This window comes from Sapajus apella, unplaced genomic scaffold (genome assembly GCF_009761245.1).
Source record: "Sapajus apella isolate SASKATOON/1434 unplaced genomic scaffold, GSC_monkey_1.0 scaffold67, whole genome shotgun sequence".
Lineage (NCBI taxonomy): Eukaryota > Metazoa > Chordata > Mammalia > Primates > Cebidae > Sapajus > Sapajus apella.
In genome coordinates this window covers 9,242,908-9,261,213 of record NW_022437007.1, presented here as the reverse complement: position 1 = coordinate 9,261,213, position 18,306 = coordinate 9,242,908, and the positions used below count along the sequence as shown (strand labels likewise).

General features: G+C 43.5%; 2 long non-coding RNA genes across 2 annotated transcripts in view; one reads left to right on the top strand and one right to left on the bottom strand.

Moving 5' to 3' along the window:
* The first annotated feature begins 6,624 nt into the window (after positions 1-6,624).
* The window catches only part of LOC116530498, a 14,616-nt gene continuing 2,934 nt past the window's right edge, over positions 6,625-18,306 (top strand). Inside the window, exon 1 of the long non-coding RNA XR_004260032.1 lies at positions 6,625-6,712. This is a non-coding gene — a long non-coding RNA (uncharacterized LOC116530498). The remainder of the gene's footprint in view (positions 6,713-18,306) is intronic.
* LOC116530497 overlaps positions 13,730-18,306 on the bottom strand; it is a 9,387-nt gene continuing 4,810 nt past the window's right edge. The window contains exon 2 of the long non-coding RNA XR_004260031.1: positions 13,730-13,794. This is a non-coding gene — a long non-coding RNA (uncharacterized LOC116530497). The remainder of the gene's footprint in view (positions 13,795-18,306) is intronic.

Genomic DNA, 18,306 nt, shown 5'->3' with positions numbered 1-18,306 from the left:
ATGCAAAACTGTTTTTAGATAAGTTGAAATGGCTGCCCCATTCTCCTCACAATAACTGCTAGCCTTGGCTACTGTAAATAAAACTGCTAGTTTGCTTTGCAAACTAGCCACTATGTAAAGCTGCTTACCTTTTCTTATCAGTAACTGCCAGAATTGCTAGCCTTTGCTTACCGGCAATTGCCAGACTAAGCAGCCCAAGCTAGTTCCATCCTGGCTCCTGTGACTTGTAATAAGTAACTAAGGTCTGTGATTTCCACCTTAACCAGATAATGTGTAAACAAATATTTATCTTGACTTCTGTAAACCACTTAAGTAACAAACGGAATGACAAAAGTCCCCTGGCCCTTGGAATGTCCGGAGACCCCCACCCTCATCTCTGCCCAGGAGGTAATTTACAGAATCCACTAGCCCTCGGAATGTCTGAAGCCTTTTCATCCCCATCCCTGCCCCTCACCCCCACTCCCAAGGTGGTTTTTCGAGTATAAAAAATCGTGGCACCCTCCTTTTGGCACCACAGGTTGGAGAGACGTGAGTCCTCTGTGGTCACCAGCATAAATAAATGACCCTGCAATCTGGCATACTTTTGTCTTGTGGTAACTTTCTATGCTCCGGTCAAATACAACATTACCATGTCACATTCCCCCCTTGTTTTATTTATAGGAATTAAATTATTAATTTCTTTAGTAGGTTAGTATTGTTTGTTTGTTTTAAGGGGGTTTGCTGTAGGGATTTAAAGCACGGATCAGGGTGGCGAGGGTGGTGACCAGGAAGAGCACAGAAGTTTCAGCTCTAGTGAATTAGGAGATGAATGGTTGACGCTCTATTGTTCTTCCGGTGGGGCAGTTTGGATGTGGGGGTGATGAATTCAGGCCGTTAGTTTGTTTACCTTGAGTGCGGTGGGTGTGGCTAGGATAACCATGTAGGGTTCCTTCTAACCGGGATGAGGCCGGAGGTGGCAAACTTTTTTAACAAGGACAGAATCTCCATGCTGGAAGGGGTATGTCGGCTGGTCTGTGATGTTTAGTGGGGTGGGACGGGTGTCCTTAATGAGCTGGTGTACCTGGGATTGGACAGACTGGAGCACCTGTAAGAACTTAAGGAGGGTATAGTATGGACTTCAGCATGCACGGTATCCGCGAGTCTGGGGAGTAAGGGAGGGGGCTTATTGAACATGATTTCAAAAAGGGGGAAGCCTTTCTGATAGGAGTTGCATCGGATGCAGAGGAGGACAAAAGGAAGCAGGCTGACCCAGTTTTCACCAGCTTCTAAGATAAACTTTGTCAGGGCTTCTTTTATGGTTCGGTTCATTCATTTGACTTGCCCTGAACTCTGGGGACGATGAGCACAGTGTAATTTCCAGGATACACCCAGGGCCTTGGTTAGGCCCTGAGAAATTTGTGCAGTGAAGGCGGGCCTATTGTTTGACCATAGTGTTAGTGGGAGGCTGAACTGACAAACAAGGTCCTGTAATAGTTTGTTTAGTGACTGCTAAAGCAGTCTTGGACTTAGTGGGGAAGGCCTTGATCCATTTAGAGAACATATCCATAAACAAAGGAGGTATTTATAGCCATTTGCTGGGGGTTTTATTTCAGTGAAATTTACTTCTTAGTGCTCCCCAGGGCTAGTCCCTCTGAGTTTTACTTGGCTAGACCTGTTCCCTCCCGGATTTACTTGGGTACATACATTACACCAGTAGTGATTTTCTTGATAAGGTCATGTAAATGGGGAATGTAGTACTTGGTTTTTAGGAGTATAGTTAGTTTGGTCTGTCCTAAGTGAGTGGCCTGGTGTGTGTTTTTAACTAGGGCCTGTCCTAGAGCCTTGGGACCACAATCATTTGGTCTGGCAGTATTTACCATCCTGTGGAGCTCTGTGTGGCACCCTGTTCCTTTGCAAAGTCCTTCTCCCTTGAGGAGTACATGCGAGTAGGGGGCAGAACTGGGGCAGGCAGGGTTACAAGGAGGGTCAGTGGTTTCCCTGGCCCCATGGCTGCCTGCCTGGCCTGTAAGTCAGCAGCCCCATTTCCCCTTGCCTCTGGGGAATTCCCCTTTTGGTGTCCCTTGGAATGGACTAGTGCCACAGTTTTAGGCTCTATATAGCCTCTCACAGGGCTAGAATTTCCTCTTTATTTTTAATAGCTTTTCCTTTGGAGGGAAGTAATCCTTTTTCTTTAGCAAAGGCATAACAGCTGTCGGTGTAAATAGTGACAGTCTTTCCCTCTGCCCAGTTTAAGGCTTTTATCAGGGCTAGAAGTTCAGCCTTTTGGGCTGAAGTCCCATGAGGAAGGGCCTGGGCCCAGATGACCTGCTCTAGGGTGACTGTGGCTGCCCCCGCATACCTGACTCCGCTGACTATAAAACTGCTGTCATCCGTATACAGTACCTCTTCTGGGTTCCATAAGGGGACATTGGTGAGGTCCGGTCGAGCGGTTTGGATGACACCTATTATTTGTTGACAGTCATGTGTGGGTTCTCCTGGCTCACTGTTAGGCAGCAGTGTGGCCGGATTTAGGACTGTAGTTTTCAGGAACTTGATTCTGGGCTGGTTCAAGAGTACAGCCTGATACTGCACTATGCGGGCATTAGACACTCACCTTCCTGGAGCCCCGTGGAGCAGTGATTTTACCGCATGGGGTGCCACTGGGGTTAATTCCTGCCCCAGAGTCAGTTTGGCCGCCTCCTTTACTAACAGTGCTGTTGCTGCCACAGGCTGAAGGCAGGCTGGCCACCCAAGGGCTACAGGATTAAGTCTTTTTGACAGGTAGATAACTGGCCTGGACCATGGTCCTAATGTCTGGGTGAGCACCCCCTTCGCGATTCCTTGTTTTTCATGTACAAACAACCGGAAGTGTTTACAAACATCTGACAAGGCCAGGGCTGGGGCCGAGGTTAGAGTGCCTTCAAGCTTATTAAAAGCCTGTTGTTTTACCACTATCTAAATTAGGGGTTGATGCCCTCCTGTGCAGGCATACAGTGGCCTGGCTATTTCGGCAAAACCTAAAATCCATAGCCTACAGCATCCTGCCACACTGAGGAACTCCCGAACTTGGCGCTTTGTGGTAGGGGTGGGCATCTGTAGTACTGCTGTAACCGAGCGAGTACAGAAATCACCACCAAGACAAAAGTAAGCCACTTCAGAGGGTCATTTATTGCTGGTGACCATGGAGGGCTAGTGTCTCTCCAACCCGTGGCCCCGAGCTCAGGGGGAGCAAGGGTTTTAAACAGAAAACCCACATCCTGGTGGGGCATGGCGTTTTTTTTTTTTTTTTTGCAATCAGCGTTATGCAGAGCAAGCTAGCTATTTTTCACAGAAGCCAAGGTCAGCAGTTATTGCAAGGAAAACGGGGCAGCAAGCAGTTATCACAAAGGAAACAGGGCAGAAGTTACAACTTATTTTTGGAAAAACCATTTTTCTTGGTGCTTGCAGGGTACAGGGTTTAAGATGGCGTTGCTTAGGTTCTAACTCTGGGTCAGCTATGGCACTGTACTGCTTGGACTCGGTGGGCACCAGCACCCCGTTGCCTTTTTCTGTGAGATAGCCCAGGTAAGTAAGCTTTTGTTGAAAGAGTTGGGCCTTCTTGGCTGAGACTTGACATCCCAGAGTTTGTAGTGTCAACGGTAATAACTGGATGGCTCCTCTGCAGGCCTCTTGGGTTCTTGAGGCCAGAAGTAAGTTATTTACATATTGGAGTAGAGTACACTCAGGGAACTTGGCCAGGAATATGGCAAGATCTTGGCTAAGTGCCTTATTAAATAGGGTGGGAGAGTTTTTGAATCCCGCAGGCAGCCAGGTTTATGTGAGTTGCCCTGAGACCCCGGTGTCCAGGCCTGTCCACTCAAAGGTGAATATGGGTCTGCTGATTGGGGCCAGTGGGATGCAAAAGAATGCATCCTTGAGGTCTAGGATGATATAGTAATGGTGGTTTGGATTCAGGAGGCTTAGGAGGGTATATGGATTTCGGACCGTGGGGTGGACAGTTTTTACTTTTTTATTTACTTCTCTTAAGTCCTGTACTGGCCGGTAATTCTTTGTGCCAGGTTTTAGAACAGGGAGCAGAGGGGTGTTTCAGGGTGACTTACAGGTGGTGAGAATTCCTCCTTCCAGGAGTCTTGTTATGTGCTGAGCGATTCCCTGCCTGGCTTCCTGACTCATTGGGTATTACCATACCTGGACCAGAGCTGCCGCTGCCAACAGTTGGACCACAACCAGGCTACGGTGTTCTGTGAGACATGGGGAATTGGTTTCAGCCCACATTCTGGGTACACTCTCCTGGAATTGGTGGAGGAGGTTTGACGTTGATGCCTGATTTGTTTCTGGTGATAAAGCTTCCTGCAAAAGATACTCATCTGACAGAGTACAAATGTTGAGGATTTGCTGAGGTGCTTCTGATACGGGGGGCAAAGGGGGGACAGAGAGGCAGACCTGATTTTCGCAGGAGATGGTTGCTCAGAGTTTGTGAAGTAGGTCCTGCCCTAATAGCGGGTAGGCATTCTGGAAGAACTAAGAAGGAGTGGGCAACGGTGCCATTTTCTAAGTTAAAGACTTGATTTGTGGCCCATGAACTTGTTATGATCTTTCCTGTGGCCCTCTGGATGACTGTTTTCCTACTGGATAGTGGTCCCAGAGGCTAAGGACTGAGTGGGTCACTCTGCTGTCCACTGAAAGACTGATAGGTTTGCCCCCAATCTTTAAAGTAACCCTGGGCTCCTGGGGGCTTAACAAATAAGAGCCCTGGCCCCGTCAATCCTGACCTTTTAAATTGAGGGTAGCCCTCGGTGGCTTTTCCTGAGCGGTTACTTGTTTTTTTCTCTCGGGGCACTCATTTTTTTAATGTCCCTCTTGTTTATAGTACGTACATTGATTTCTTTCTAACGGGGGCCAGGGACCCCAGGGGCCCTTTTGCAAGGCCCCATGCCCTCGTGGGAGGACGACGTTTCCTGAAGGGCTGCTATTACTGCATTAGTAAATTTTTTGTCTTATACTGCTCCAGGAGCATCCCTGTTATTAAAAACCTTCTGGGCAATTTCCAGCAATTGGGTTAAATTTATTCCCTGGAATCCATCTAGTTTTTATAACTTTTTCCAGATATCTGGGGCTGACTGGGAGACAAATGCTAAGTTAATGGCCCGTTGATTTTCCGGGGCCTCAGGGTCTATAGGAGTATAGGTTCGGTATGCCTCTCGTAGGCCTTCCAGGAAAGCAGCCGGTGACTCCTGCAGACCCTGAGTCACTGTTCCTACCTTAGAGAGGTTGACAGGTGTTCTCGCCACCCCCTTATCCCCTGCTAAAAGATACCGGTGAAACGTGTTCAGAGCCTGGTGACCCCTCTGAGGTATTGGAGTTGGGTAGAGGTTCTCTTCGACTGTTCCTCCCCCTGGACCTATGATGGCTTTCAGGGCTTCCTGCCTAACTCTGCCTCTTTCCTCTGTGGTGAACAGGATCAGTAATAATTGTTGGCAGTTGCCCCAAGTGGGGCGATGAGACTGGAGGACAGATTCCAAGAGCCCTGTCAAAGCCTGGGGCTTCTCAGAGGAGGGGGGATGTTGAGCCTTCTGATAGAACTTACTCCATTTTAAAACCCCGCTGCCACCTCAAGTTCCCCAGCCTCCCAGCACAACCCCCTCCCGGGAACTTTCCATCTCAGCAGGTCCCTAACCCTCCCCCTCTTGCCGTCTTAGCAGTTCCCCAGCATGAACCCCTCCGGGGAACTATTAAACTCAGCAGTTCCCCAGCACCTCCCCTCCTGCACAGCCCCTTACACCAGATGCATCTGCCAGCTTGCAGGCTATAAAAATCCCTTTTGCCACACCACAGGTGCTGCGCACCAATTTTGGGTGCAGCCCGGCAGGTTTTCCCTTGCTCTTAATAAAGCTTATTCCGGCACCTGGTGTTTCAGCCCTCTTTTTAATTTCTATTACCTTCCTGTTATATAAGTCACTTGACGAGAAGGTGATGTGAACAAAGAATGGACGACCCCGATTGTCTTCTCCCGTTGGGGGCGCCTCTCAGAGAGGAAGGACTGCCGCTGGGTGTGGAGCCCCGCTGTGGGTGTGCAGGGGACACGGGTTGGTTACTGGTGCTGTCCAGTAGAGGGGGATGATGAGGCCCTGGTTCAGAGGGCCTTGAGTAGGGTGGAGGTAATTCCTCATCTTCTGCTGGGGAGGGAAGTATGGCTGGCTCGGAAGGGGCTCCATTAGGGCCTACCAGCATTAACTTGTAACTTGTTTTATGCAGCATTTAAGCCGTCAAAGGGGGCTGTTGAACTAAGCCTAGCCACTGGTTAATATATGGAAACTGATCTGGGTGCCTAGGGGAACCTGTTACTACATTCCATACAGCCTGGGTTACCTTGGGATTATATGTCTTGGTGTCTGGCAACCCCACCCCAAACAATGGCGACTCCAATTTACACAGAGTGTGGAGTTTTTCTGGGGTTAGTTTTACCCCATAGTGGCCTGAAAATCCAGCCTTGAAATTGGCCATCATGTACTGGAGGAGGGTGCAGGGCTGGGAACTAGACGATCCTATCTGTTTTGTTTTGTTTTTAATGTACCGGTTGTTACCTGGCCCTGTTTGCTTTTATAGTACTGTCAATTATGGAAAACATTGTACTTGTGCCTTGCCCTTTCCAGTACCAGGTTTAAGTGTGCCTCTGTAGCAAGGTTGTATAAGGTGGGAGCAACAAGGTTGATAGGCCTATCCCTGACTCGAGGTAAGGAGATGGGTGGAAGTGGCCAGGGGTGTGGATTGACGTCACCTGCGCGGGACCACAGCAGTGAATGGTAAGCTTTTAGGAGATTAAAAAACCCACTTTGGTAGGATCTTTCTTTAGATGTGCCCTGGTGGAGTCCAAGGGCATAGGGAAGGTTGGAAAGTGACAAAACAAATGAACGAATGGGCCAGCCAATTAACTGGGTGTGAATTTTGAATTCACCACAGCTCATAGAGATTACAAAACCTTTTCCAGTGATGTCTCATGGTAGGCTTGCCTCATCAGAGATTAATGACCGCGTCCGTTCTCCTGACCTAGGCTCCTGATGGACTGGTCCCCCTATTTCTAGACCTGACTTACCTCCGGAGATTCCCGGGACCCTGAGGAATTTTAGGTGAATGATGGCAGGGCAGTCACCTGTCTGCCACGGGGCCGGAAATCTGGGGCCCTGGAACGTCTCAGGGGGTGATTCCCCTAGAGATCCCCGAGGTGGGGGCGGCCGCTCGGGAGAGACTCCAGGGATTTTGTCTGAGTGATGATGGAAAAATCTCACTGGGGTGTCCAAATGTTGTAACAAAGTGAGCACGAAATTACCACTGAGACAAAGACTAGGCCAAATTACAGCGTCTTTATTGCTGGTGACCGTAGAGGACTTGTGTCTCTCTAACCCGCAGTCCTGAAATGAGGGTGTTAAGACCTTTTATGCCTGTAAACCACCTCCTGGGTGGGGGTAGGTGCGAAGGGTTTTGGACATTCTGAGGGCCAGTGGGCTTTGGATATTCTGTAAACTGCCTCCTGGGTGGGGGTAAGGGTGGGAGGCTTCAGACATTCCTAGGGCCAGGGGACTTTGGACATTCCGATTGTTACTTAAGTGGTTCACATAAGTCAAGATAAGGGTTAGTTTACACATTGCCTGGGTAGGGTGGAAATTACAGACCTTAATTACTTATTACAAGTCACAGGGGCCAAGATGGCATGGGTTTGGATTGCTTGCCTGTCACATCAGGGTTACAGAGAGCAGTTTCAACAGAAAGCTGAGGTATGGTTGAGGTATGCAGTTTTATGGGGCATTTACCATGTCACGTTTGGGCAGCTCTGCCCCTGTGGCTTTTCAGGGTATAGTCCCTTCCTGGTTGCTTTTCCAGGCTGACAGTGAGTGTCTGCAGCTTTTTCAGGTACACAATGCAAGCTGTCTGTGGATCTGCCGTTCAGGGGTCTGGAGAATGTTGGTTCTCTTCTCACAGCTCACTAGGCAATACTCCAGTGGGGACTCTATGGGAGCTGGCACCCCACATTTCCCTTCTGCACTGCCCTAGCAGAGGTTCTCCATGAGACCTCTGCTCCTGCAGCACACCTCTGCCTGGATATCCAGGTATTTCCATACATCCTCTGAAATCTAGCCGGAAGTTCCCAAATCTCAATTCTTGATTTCTGTGCACCCACTGGTTCAACACCATGTGTAAGCTTCCAAGGTTTGGGGATTGCGCCTGCTGAAGCAACAGCCCGAGCTCTAAGTTAGCCCCCTTTAGCCACAGCTGGGATGCAGGGCACCAAGGGCTGAGACTGTACAAACCAGCAAGACCCTGGGCCTGGCCCATGAAGCCATTTATTCCTCCTAGATCTCCCCACTTGTGATGGGACAGGCTGCCGTGAAGACCTCTGACATGCCATGGAGCCATTTTTCCCATTATCTTGGCAATTAACATTTGACTCCTCGTTACTTACGTAAATGTCTGCAGCCCACTTGAATTTATCCTCAGAAAATGGGTTTTTCTTTTCTATGGCATCATGAGGCTGCAAATTTTCTGAACTTTTATGCTCTGCTTCCCATTTAAACATAAGTTCCAAGTCCAAACCATATTGTTATGAATACATAAAACTGAATACTTTTAATAGTACCCAAATCACCTCTTGAACGCTTTGCTCCTTAGAAATATTTCTTCCACCAGATGCCATAAATCATCTCTCTCAGGTTAAAATTTCCACAGATCTCTAGGGCAGGTAGCATCTCTCAATGCCACCAATCTCTTTGCTAAAACATAGCAAGAGTCATCTTTGCTCCAGTTTCCAACAAGGTCCTCATGCCCATCTGAGACCACTTCATCTTGGACTTTATTGTCCATATCACTATCAGCATTTTGGTCAAAGCAATTTAACAATTCTCTTGAATGTTCAAAACTTTCCCACATCTTCTTGTCTTCTTCTGACCCCTCCAAACTGTTCCAACCTCTGCCTGTTAACCAGTTCGGTCGCTTCCACATTTTGGGTATCTTTATCACAGCACCCTACTCTACCAGTACCAATTTACTGTATTAGTCTGTTCTCACACTGTTAATAATGACATACTCAAGACTAGGTAATTTACAAAGAAAAGAGGTTTAATGGACTCATAGTTCCACATGGCTGGAGAGGCCCTACAATCATGGAAGAAGGTGAATGAGGAACAAAGTCCCATCTTATATGGGAGCAGGCAAGAGGAGGTGTGCAGGGGAACTCTCCTTTATAAAACCATCAAATCTCATGATACTTATTCACTATCATGAGAACAGCATGGGAAAGGCCTGTCCCGATGATTTGTACCTCTTACCAGCTCCCTCCCACAACATGTGGGAATCACAGGAGCTACAATTCAAGATGAGATTTGGGTGGGGATCAAGCAAAACCATATCACTAATTTTCCACAATTATCTATTAAAAGTAAGAGATGGAAAATATGTTTTAGAAGAAAAAACATTGATAATTTGATAATTCAAACTTGTAATGCTTTAGAATTGGATTTCCTAATTTAAAGCACCTATGTATTTAGCTATAGAAAAAGAGATAGGTTTCCTGATCATTCTAGCTCTCAATAATTTGAGTGGTTATGAAGAGAGAGTTAAGGCAACATATAGAAATACTAGCTTCTGGATATTCCTTTTAAATAACAATTTACTTATGTTATATTTATTTTATACTTTTTTTTTTAATCAGATATATGAAACTCCTAAACTTCTTAGGTCAAAACAGAAGTGAATCATATACTTCCTATTTTTTTATTCCATCTTTTGTACATGTCCATTTTGAACTTGTCCATTTATTCTGGTTTTTAATTTCATTTACTGATTGAATGAAATGCTCATCCTTGGATCTTTAAATATAGGAAGCAACTGTATTTATTTTTTAAATCGTATGCACAGGAGTAATACACATAGGAAAATATTACATGCCTGTGACATCATTATCAACAAAGATTTATTAAATGTGCCATGGATATAACCTAATCATTTATACTTTTTAGAAAGCCCATAGCTAGCTGGTGTGCTCAGGCATTTGAAAATGAAAGGCTTTCAGGAAACTTTTGATGAGTTTCTTATTCCAGTTCTCCAGTTTCATGGTCAGTTACTGGCTCAGTTTGCAGGAGGTTTCTGTTTGTCACTCAGCCACAGCCACAACATTAGAGGCAAAGCTTCAGTTTGAAACAACTCCATGGTTTGCCATAAAATATTGAAAGTATTCCTATTATTGGTCAAGACAAGGGGAAGGACTCCACTAATGTTTAACTTGTAGGGCCATTAGCTTGCCAAATTATTTGTCCACACAGTACCTGATTTCATGGGTCAAGTTGACTTGGACAAGGTTTCTCCAAATATTCTCCCTGTAGTTTTATGTTTCTATGTGATTTCTCAACTCTGATCTCTTATCTCTGTGTACTAGAACATTAGTGCTGTTACAAAAATATTGATTTGTCATTATTTCCATAACTTTGGGCACTATTCTAAGAGAGCGTTATTAGTTGTGTGGTTAACGCACTTTCTGAAAAACAGAGCAAAATAAAACAAAAACAATTCAAAGATAGCAAAATAAAAAATAGAACATTGAAAAGGTACAAATCCTGGGTAATAATATAAACGATTAACAATTTTTTCTCATGTAGATTTTACACACTATAGTAAAATAGTATTTCCCAAAATTCATGTCCATCCAGAACTTTAAATTATGACCTTATTTGGAAATAGGATCTTTATAGTTGCAATTACTTAAGGATATCAAGATCCTACAAATAGTTAGATAGTATTTCCCAAGATCCATGTCCATCTAGAATTTCAGAATGCAACCTTATTTGAAAATGAAATTGTTATAAATATAATTATTTAAGGCTCTCAAGACCCTGCACTTAATGTGGTTCCTAAATCCAAAAACTGGTGTCTTCATAAGAGATCAAAACAGAGAAGGAGCTTGGACACAGAAAAGTAGAGAAAGGAAAGCTGTGTGAAGGCGAAGGTGAAGCAGAGGTGAAATTAATGCTGCTGCATGCTCAGGAAGGCTAAAAGCTACCAGAAGCTGGAAAGGTCAATGGACATAGTGATCCACTATGTCAAATGCTGCTGATGGGTCAAGCACAATGAGGCTTGTATATTGAGCACTGGTTTTAGCAATGTGGCAGTGTTTGTGGTAGAGGCAAATAACGGACCACTGTCTTGAGGAGATTTACTACTAAGCAAAACGATAAGGTGGTGCTGACATGGAAAATGTAACCAATAAAAAGTTTTTTCATAAATTAGAGAAATAATACATATTTATAAGTTTATAAGTATAAATGCCCTAAAAAGTGAATATGTGAGAGGAAGAGGGCTATTTGTTGGAGCAAAATTATTCAGGAGTTCGATGAATCATAATGCAATGCCCAAATAGATAGCTCATTTGTGATATGAGCAGAGGAATTTAGATTATATGGGAATACATACTAGGAGCCTATAGAAATCTAAATGATAATACTCCTCTGATTATTTGAAATTTCTTAGGGTAAAAGACATCAAAGTTATCAACTGAAAGTAGAAATAGAGGTTGGAGAGAGACGCTAAGGTATGAAAATTAAATGGCCTAGTAGGCTGGGCGCAGTGGCTCACGCCTGTAATCCCAGCAGTTTGGGAGACCAAGATGGTTGGGTTGCTTGAAGCCAGGAGTTTGAGACTAGCCTGGCCAACATGGTCAAACCCCACCTCTACTAAAAATACAAAAATTAGCTGCACGTGGTGGAGGTGGAGGCACAAGAATCACTTGAACCTGGGAGGCAGAGATTGCAGTGACCCATGATTGTGCCACTGTACTCCAGACTGTGTGACTGAGCGAGACAAGACACTGTCTCAAAATGTATCACATGATCTAGCAAAGTGGAGCGTCCACTTGACATTCATGGTTATGATTTTCAAGTGAACCTAGAAAGTTTGGTTTTGAGTTTTTGTTTATTTGTTTTTTCTCCAGCCACATTCAGTTGCCAGAGAGCAGGCACAGAGTCAGTGGAGAGTACAAGTTAGCCATCATAGAATTTTGGATCTAGAAGTGTGACAAAGTGAGAGAGAACAAGGGAACTGAGAGTAAATGCCAAAGAGTGACTGCAATCACTTATCATTAATCACCAAGTGCAACAAGGTGAGAATGGGGCAAGCACAAGCAAGGGGTGAGGGAAAGAGAGAAATTAGTTAGTTCAGTGCAACATCAGAGACCCCAGAAAGATTGCTGAGGTCAAGACGATAAAACAAGCAAGCTGTAAACAGAAAGGTAGGCAGAAAATGGTATGCAGGAAATGAAATTATGAAGAGTGACAGTCACTTGTTGTAGAAAAGTCCAGGCTAGACCCTTCCAGTAGAAATATAGTATGAGGCACATACATAACTTTGGATTTTCTTGTAGATTAAAAAATGTAGAAAGAAAGAAACGCAATTTTATTTATTTATTTATTTTTTGAGATGGAGTCTCGCTCTGTTGCCCAGGCTGGAGTGCAGTGGCCTGATATGGGCTTACTGCAAACTCCCTCTGCCAGCAGAGCAATTCTCCTCTCTCAGCATCCCAAGTAGCTGGGGCTACAGATGCACGCCACCACGCCTGGCTAATTTTTTGTATTTTAGTAGAGACGGGTTTCACCATGTTGCCCAGGCTGGTCGTCTACTCCTGAGCTCAGGCAATCCACCCACCTCAGCCTCCCAAAGTGCTGAGATTACAGGCGTGAGCCACCGTGCCTGGCTTATTTTTTATTTTTATTTTTTTGAGACAGAGTCTCACTCTGTAGCCCAGGCTGGATTGCAGTGGTGCGATCCTGGCTCACTGACACCTCCACCTCCGGGTTCAAGCGATTCTCTTGTCTCAGCCTCCTGAGTAGCTGGGACTACAGATGCGTACCACCATGCCTGGCTATTGTTTGCATTTTTATTAGAGATGTGGTTTCACTATGTTGGCCAGGCTGTTCTCGAAATCCTGAACTCAGGTGATCTGTCCGCCTCTGCCTCCCAAAGTGGTCAGATTACAGGCGTGAGCCACCACACCTGGAGGTAAAATTTAATTTTAATAATAGATTTCTTTTGGCCAAACACATACAAATCTTATTTCAACTTGTAATCTAATCAACATAAGAATTGTTCAGAAGCTAGTTTCTATCCTGTTTTAGTGCTTACTCTTTGAAATCCGGTATATATTTTACACTCACATCTCGATATGAACCGGCCACATTTCATGTGCTCAATAGCCACCTGCGGCTAGTGGCTATGGCATTGGTGATGCAGGTCTAGGTAATGACTGCAGGAGTGTTTCACTGAGAGAGAGCCACGTTCAAGACCCTTGGGGAGAAGGGGGTTCAAAGAACTGAATGGCCAGGCTATTGGTATGTTCATCCTCACGTGTGTTACGGATTTCAAGAACTAATGGGTAGAAGTTTTAAAGAGAATGGCTATAAGCAGGTAGGTTAAATCATTGAGAAATGTGGAGGGTGATGCTGGAGTCTACAGATAACAGTGACAATGTGCAGTGATGAGGTTTTTAGGAAGAAAAGAAGAACGGTGTGAAAACAATATTTAGAAGTAAGTAGTACTTCTCACCCACTTCCAGGTCCCATGCTACCTGGGTTGAGGGAGACAACATACCCATCCTTTGAGAAGTCTTCTGTGGATGTAAGTATACATTTAGTAGGAGATTTTCAGTAGAGTCAGAAAAACCCATTTTTAAAGAGATTCTGCTTTACTTACAGTTTTTGTGTGAGTGTGTTTTTGAGACAGGGTCTTGCTCTGATGCCCAGGCTGGAGTGCAAGGGTACAATCTCAGTTCGCTGCCACCTTTGCCTGACAGGTTTAAGCTCTCCTCCCCGCTCAGTCTCCTGAGTAGTGGGGGCGACAGGTACATGCCACCACACCTGGTTATGTTTTGTATTTTGTGAAGAGACAGGGTTACACCATGTTGCCTAGGCTGGTCTGGAACTCCTGGACTCAAGCGATCTGTTTGCCTCAGACTCCCAAAGTGCTAGGATTACAGGTCCCACGTTCAGCCTACAGTTCTTAAGGATCAGATTTGGCTGAGATTGAATAAACTGTGTAGTACGAATTGTCAAATATATGCATATTTACACTTTTCCAGCAGAAATAAGGCTTTATCTAAAATTATATTGAAAATAATTGTTCTAGGTATGGGAAAATTCAAGGAGGATATGAATAAAGTTAATGATGGGCTATTCCTGGAAGGTGGAATCCTGGTAACTTTCATTTCTTTAAGGAGCGTATTTTTATTTAAATACTTTAAGTATGTATGTTTGCATTTTAATAAAAACTTCTAAGGCCAGTTCTTTCCTTGAGATCTTTTAACTTGATATAACCTGTCCTCTAAAGAAAACATTAGGTATTTTAAAAAATGGTGAAGTGAATGAGGTTGTTTTCTGTGTGTGTTTTTAAATGTTTAGTCAGATAATGATTACAAAGGACAAATGAAGCAACTAAACAGTCAATAACAATTCTGGGTGTTTACAACATACAAAGCAAACACCAGCCTTTCCTGGGATAAACATGTTTCTCAGGCAGGACACCAAGGCGGGTTGCTAAAAGAGAGCTGAAATCTATTGGTATACACATATTGCATTGTTGCTGAGAAATTATTATTGATGCATGAAATGGATTTAACAATCAATGTGAGAACAATGAGTGTTTCTCTTCCATAAAATGAAATCTGTCCCTGGTTGGTGGCAGCAGCTGAAGATTTGTAAGGCATGTGGTTCTTTTGCACTAGCCTTTTTAGCCTAAGATAAATAAAAGCTTTTGCTTAAAATAAGCTACATGTCCCCCAGGTCAGAACAATAATTTGAATTAAAAAAAAAATTAAGAGCGCCATTAATTTTATTTTTAGAGATTTTCTTCTTTGAACATTTTGTGGTGCTCCTACTTACCATTATTATAGTTCATCAAGTTGATAATATTTTGTCAACTAGTTTGAATGAACCTTAAGATAATATACTCTTTAAGGAGACAAAACAACTTCATCAGTGGCAAGCAGCATAACCAAGTAGAAAAGGTGCCCAGTGTTTGAAATCAGGTGAGATTTGGATGCTGGCTCTATCATTTACAGGCTGTGTAACCAAGTATGCGTATTTTCTAAAAGATAGTTTAATTATTTTTTTATCTCATCTTCTTTTCTTGTTCCCCTAGTTCCCCACTTCTTAGCCCTTTAGAAATGTAAATATAGCCTTTTACCCCCATTCACCATACGCTTTCTACAGGGCAAATTCATCTAAGTATGTGCTCCAAGAGAGAACTCTCCTTGAGAGCTAACCCTTGATTTACAAATGGAAGAATGACTGGCACAGAACTCTCACCCACCAGGAGATTGCCTCCAGAGGTAACAGTCAAAGATCAAGCCGATTGCCATCTCCTAGCTGCAGGAGATAGGGCAGTTTCTGGCCTATTCCTGCCCGTGAATGCGCCAGCAGTCACTAGCTCCACTGCACCGCAGATAAGGCCCCAGAGCTAGCACATGGACGCCCCTCTTGCTCACTTTCCCCTCTTCCTTTCAAAGTGCTTGCTTTCTGCTCTAAAAGCAAAGTAGTATCCTTAGGTGGAAGTTTGCTTTTCTTCCCTAAGCTAACTTTGGAATAAATCACTTTCTTTATATGAGACATCGCTCTTGTTAATAGGACTCTCTGCAAGTGGCGAGTGCCTCACCTGTGTTTCAGTTACAACTGTATAACCACGAGAAATCACTCAAATCCTCCAACATACTGTTTCTCCTTCTGTATAATCAGGACAATAGTGTTTCATAAAGCTGCTGTAAGAATTAAATGAGACAACATGTATCTGTTACACGGTAAGCTTGATACACCTTAGTGATTATGATTTTCAATAAGCCTATGTTGTCTGGAATAACTCATATACTTTTCTTTTAAAAAGTTGATGCTAATTATAATTACAAGCACAAATTCATAAATTTTGTGTATAAAGATGTCAGAACTACTTCAATCCTCAAGTCATGTGCAGTCTTTAGACTTTTATTTGTCATTTACCATCATTAAGAAAATCTTTTACACAATCAAGTCAATCATGGTATATCATTCAGTTAGTCACAAAGCCGTATTGTTTATTGTGAAAGGAAAGGAAAACCTTGGAACCCCAGATTCACTATGCCAAAGGGAAAACTTAAGCTTGGAAACCGAGTCATTCAAGAAACTGCCTTTCCTTTTGTTTCAGATAGCTACAGATAGTAACTGTTCTATGTTTATCTTGTGTGAAGTGCAGATATACTAACACAGATAAATACATATTTAACTGTTTCCCTCTACCCTCTCCTTTTCACATGCAAAAAACACATGGATTCAGTAATGTTGTACATGCCCTCTTTCCCCTCCTCACACTTCCCTGTTAAATATTGAAGCCCTCAAAATCCTCTTCGGAAAAGGCAGGAAAGAAAAACCACAGTCCTGTGGTTTTGTTTTCCTTTTTCCTGGGCATGTTGACAACACTGGAAAAATAAACCTCTGCATTGATTGAGAGCTGTCTCAGATACTTTTCAGCTTACGCTTTCATGACAAGACAAGCTATTGTGCTCTCTGGGAGAAACAAAACGTACACTCTAAATACAGAGACAAAGTAAACATTTGTCAGAGAGTTTAATACATAAATTCTCCTCTGAAATCATAGAAGTTTGATTTCACAGTGGGCTGATGGTGCTATGAGAGGACACCATAAGAAAGAAAGGACTTTAGCCACATCTTGGAGACTTAAGGAAATCGATGGAAGGATATCCATGTTATTTTGTACCATATGAGGGCATCTTATGAAGCTGGGTTTCTCACTTGCTGTAGCAAAGAAGACCTCACACAATGAACTCAAATTCCCTTTTCTACTAACTTGAAAGACTCCTACTTCTGTTACCAGAAACAGAAGACTCCTACTTCTGATCCAGAACCCGGGAGAGAGTTCTTGGACCTTGTGCAAGAAAGAATTCAAGGTGGCTCTGTCAAGTGAAAACAAGCTTATTATGAAAGTAAAGCAATAAAGAATGGCTACTCCATAGGCAGAACAGTGGCATGGGCTGCTCAACTGAGTATTCTTATAGTTATTTCTTGATTATGTGCTAAACAAGGAGTAGATTATACATGTAATTTTTGAAAAAAAGGGTGAACGATTCCCAGAGCTGAGGGTTCCTCTCCTTTTTAGACCATTTAGGGTAACTTCCTGATGTTTCCATGGCATTTGTAAATTCATGGTACTGGTGGGAGTGTCTTTTAGCATGCTAATGCATTATAATTAGCATATCTGAGCAGTGAGGACGAACAGAAGACACTTTTGACACCATCTTAGATTTGGTGTGTTTGGGCCAGCTCCTCTACTACAACCTGTTTTATCAACAAGGTCTTTATGATCTGTATCTTGTGCCTTTTACCTCATCCTGTGACTAAGAATGCCTAACCTATTGAGAGTGCAGCCCAGCAGGTCTCAGCCTTATTTTATCTAGCCCCTAATCAAGATGAGGTCACTCTGGCTCTAACACCTCTGACATTTCTCCAGTGAAAACTCTAGCCCTATTTGTCCTTGTGCCTCTTGCATGAAAATTACAATACCCAATCACCAATCACTAACTGTTGCATGATCATCACGCTTCTCCCTGTATTTTATTTTATTTTACCAAGTTTGCACAGGAAAAGGTAAATTTCCAGATAAGGCATCAAGATTCTAATGTGAGTCAGGCAATGCTTCCGATATCTAGCTGAGGGCTTCTCGAATTGTGTTCTATATAATACTAATTCATTGATAAATTGCTTTGAGTTTTTAAATATCACCTAAATCTGAGATTCACCATGCACTTTGCCAACTTTGAAGGTTTTAAGAAGCTTTGAAGGACCTAAATTGGCTTGTGTACAGCCAGCCTTTGATTACAGAACCTTTCCTTCTATTACCCCTAATAAATCAATGGCAGAAATTCTATTTCAGACAACTTCCTAAAGAGCTGAGTTGAAACTGCAGCATATTAATATATCCTGGTCAACATGGTGAAACCCCATCTCTACTAAAAATACAAAAACATTAGCTGGGCATGGTGGCGCGTGCCTGTAATCCCAGCTACTCAGGAGGCTGAGGCAGGAGAATTGCCTGAACCCAGGAGGCAGAGGCTGCGGTGAGCCGAGATCGCGCCATTGCACTCCAGCCTGGGTAACAAGAGTGAAACTCCATCTCAAAAAAAAAAAAAAAAAAAAAAAAAAACTTTTTAGGCAATTTAGGCACATTATAATTCTCAATCAATAGATTGTGCCTAAGTATGTATTCTCATCAATAGGTTGAAAATTATGATGTGCCTAAATTGCCTAAAAA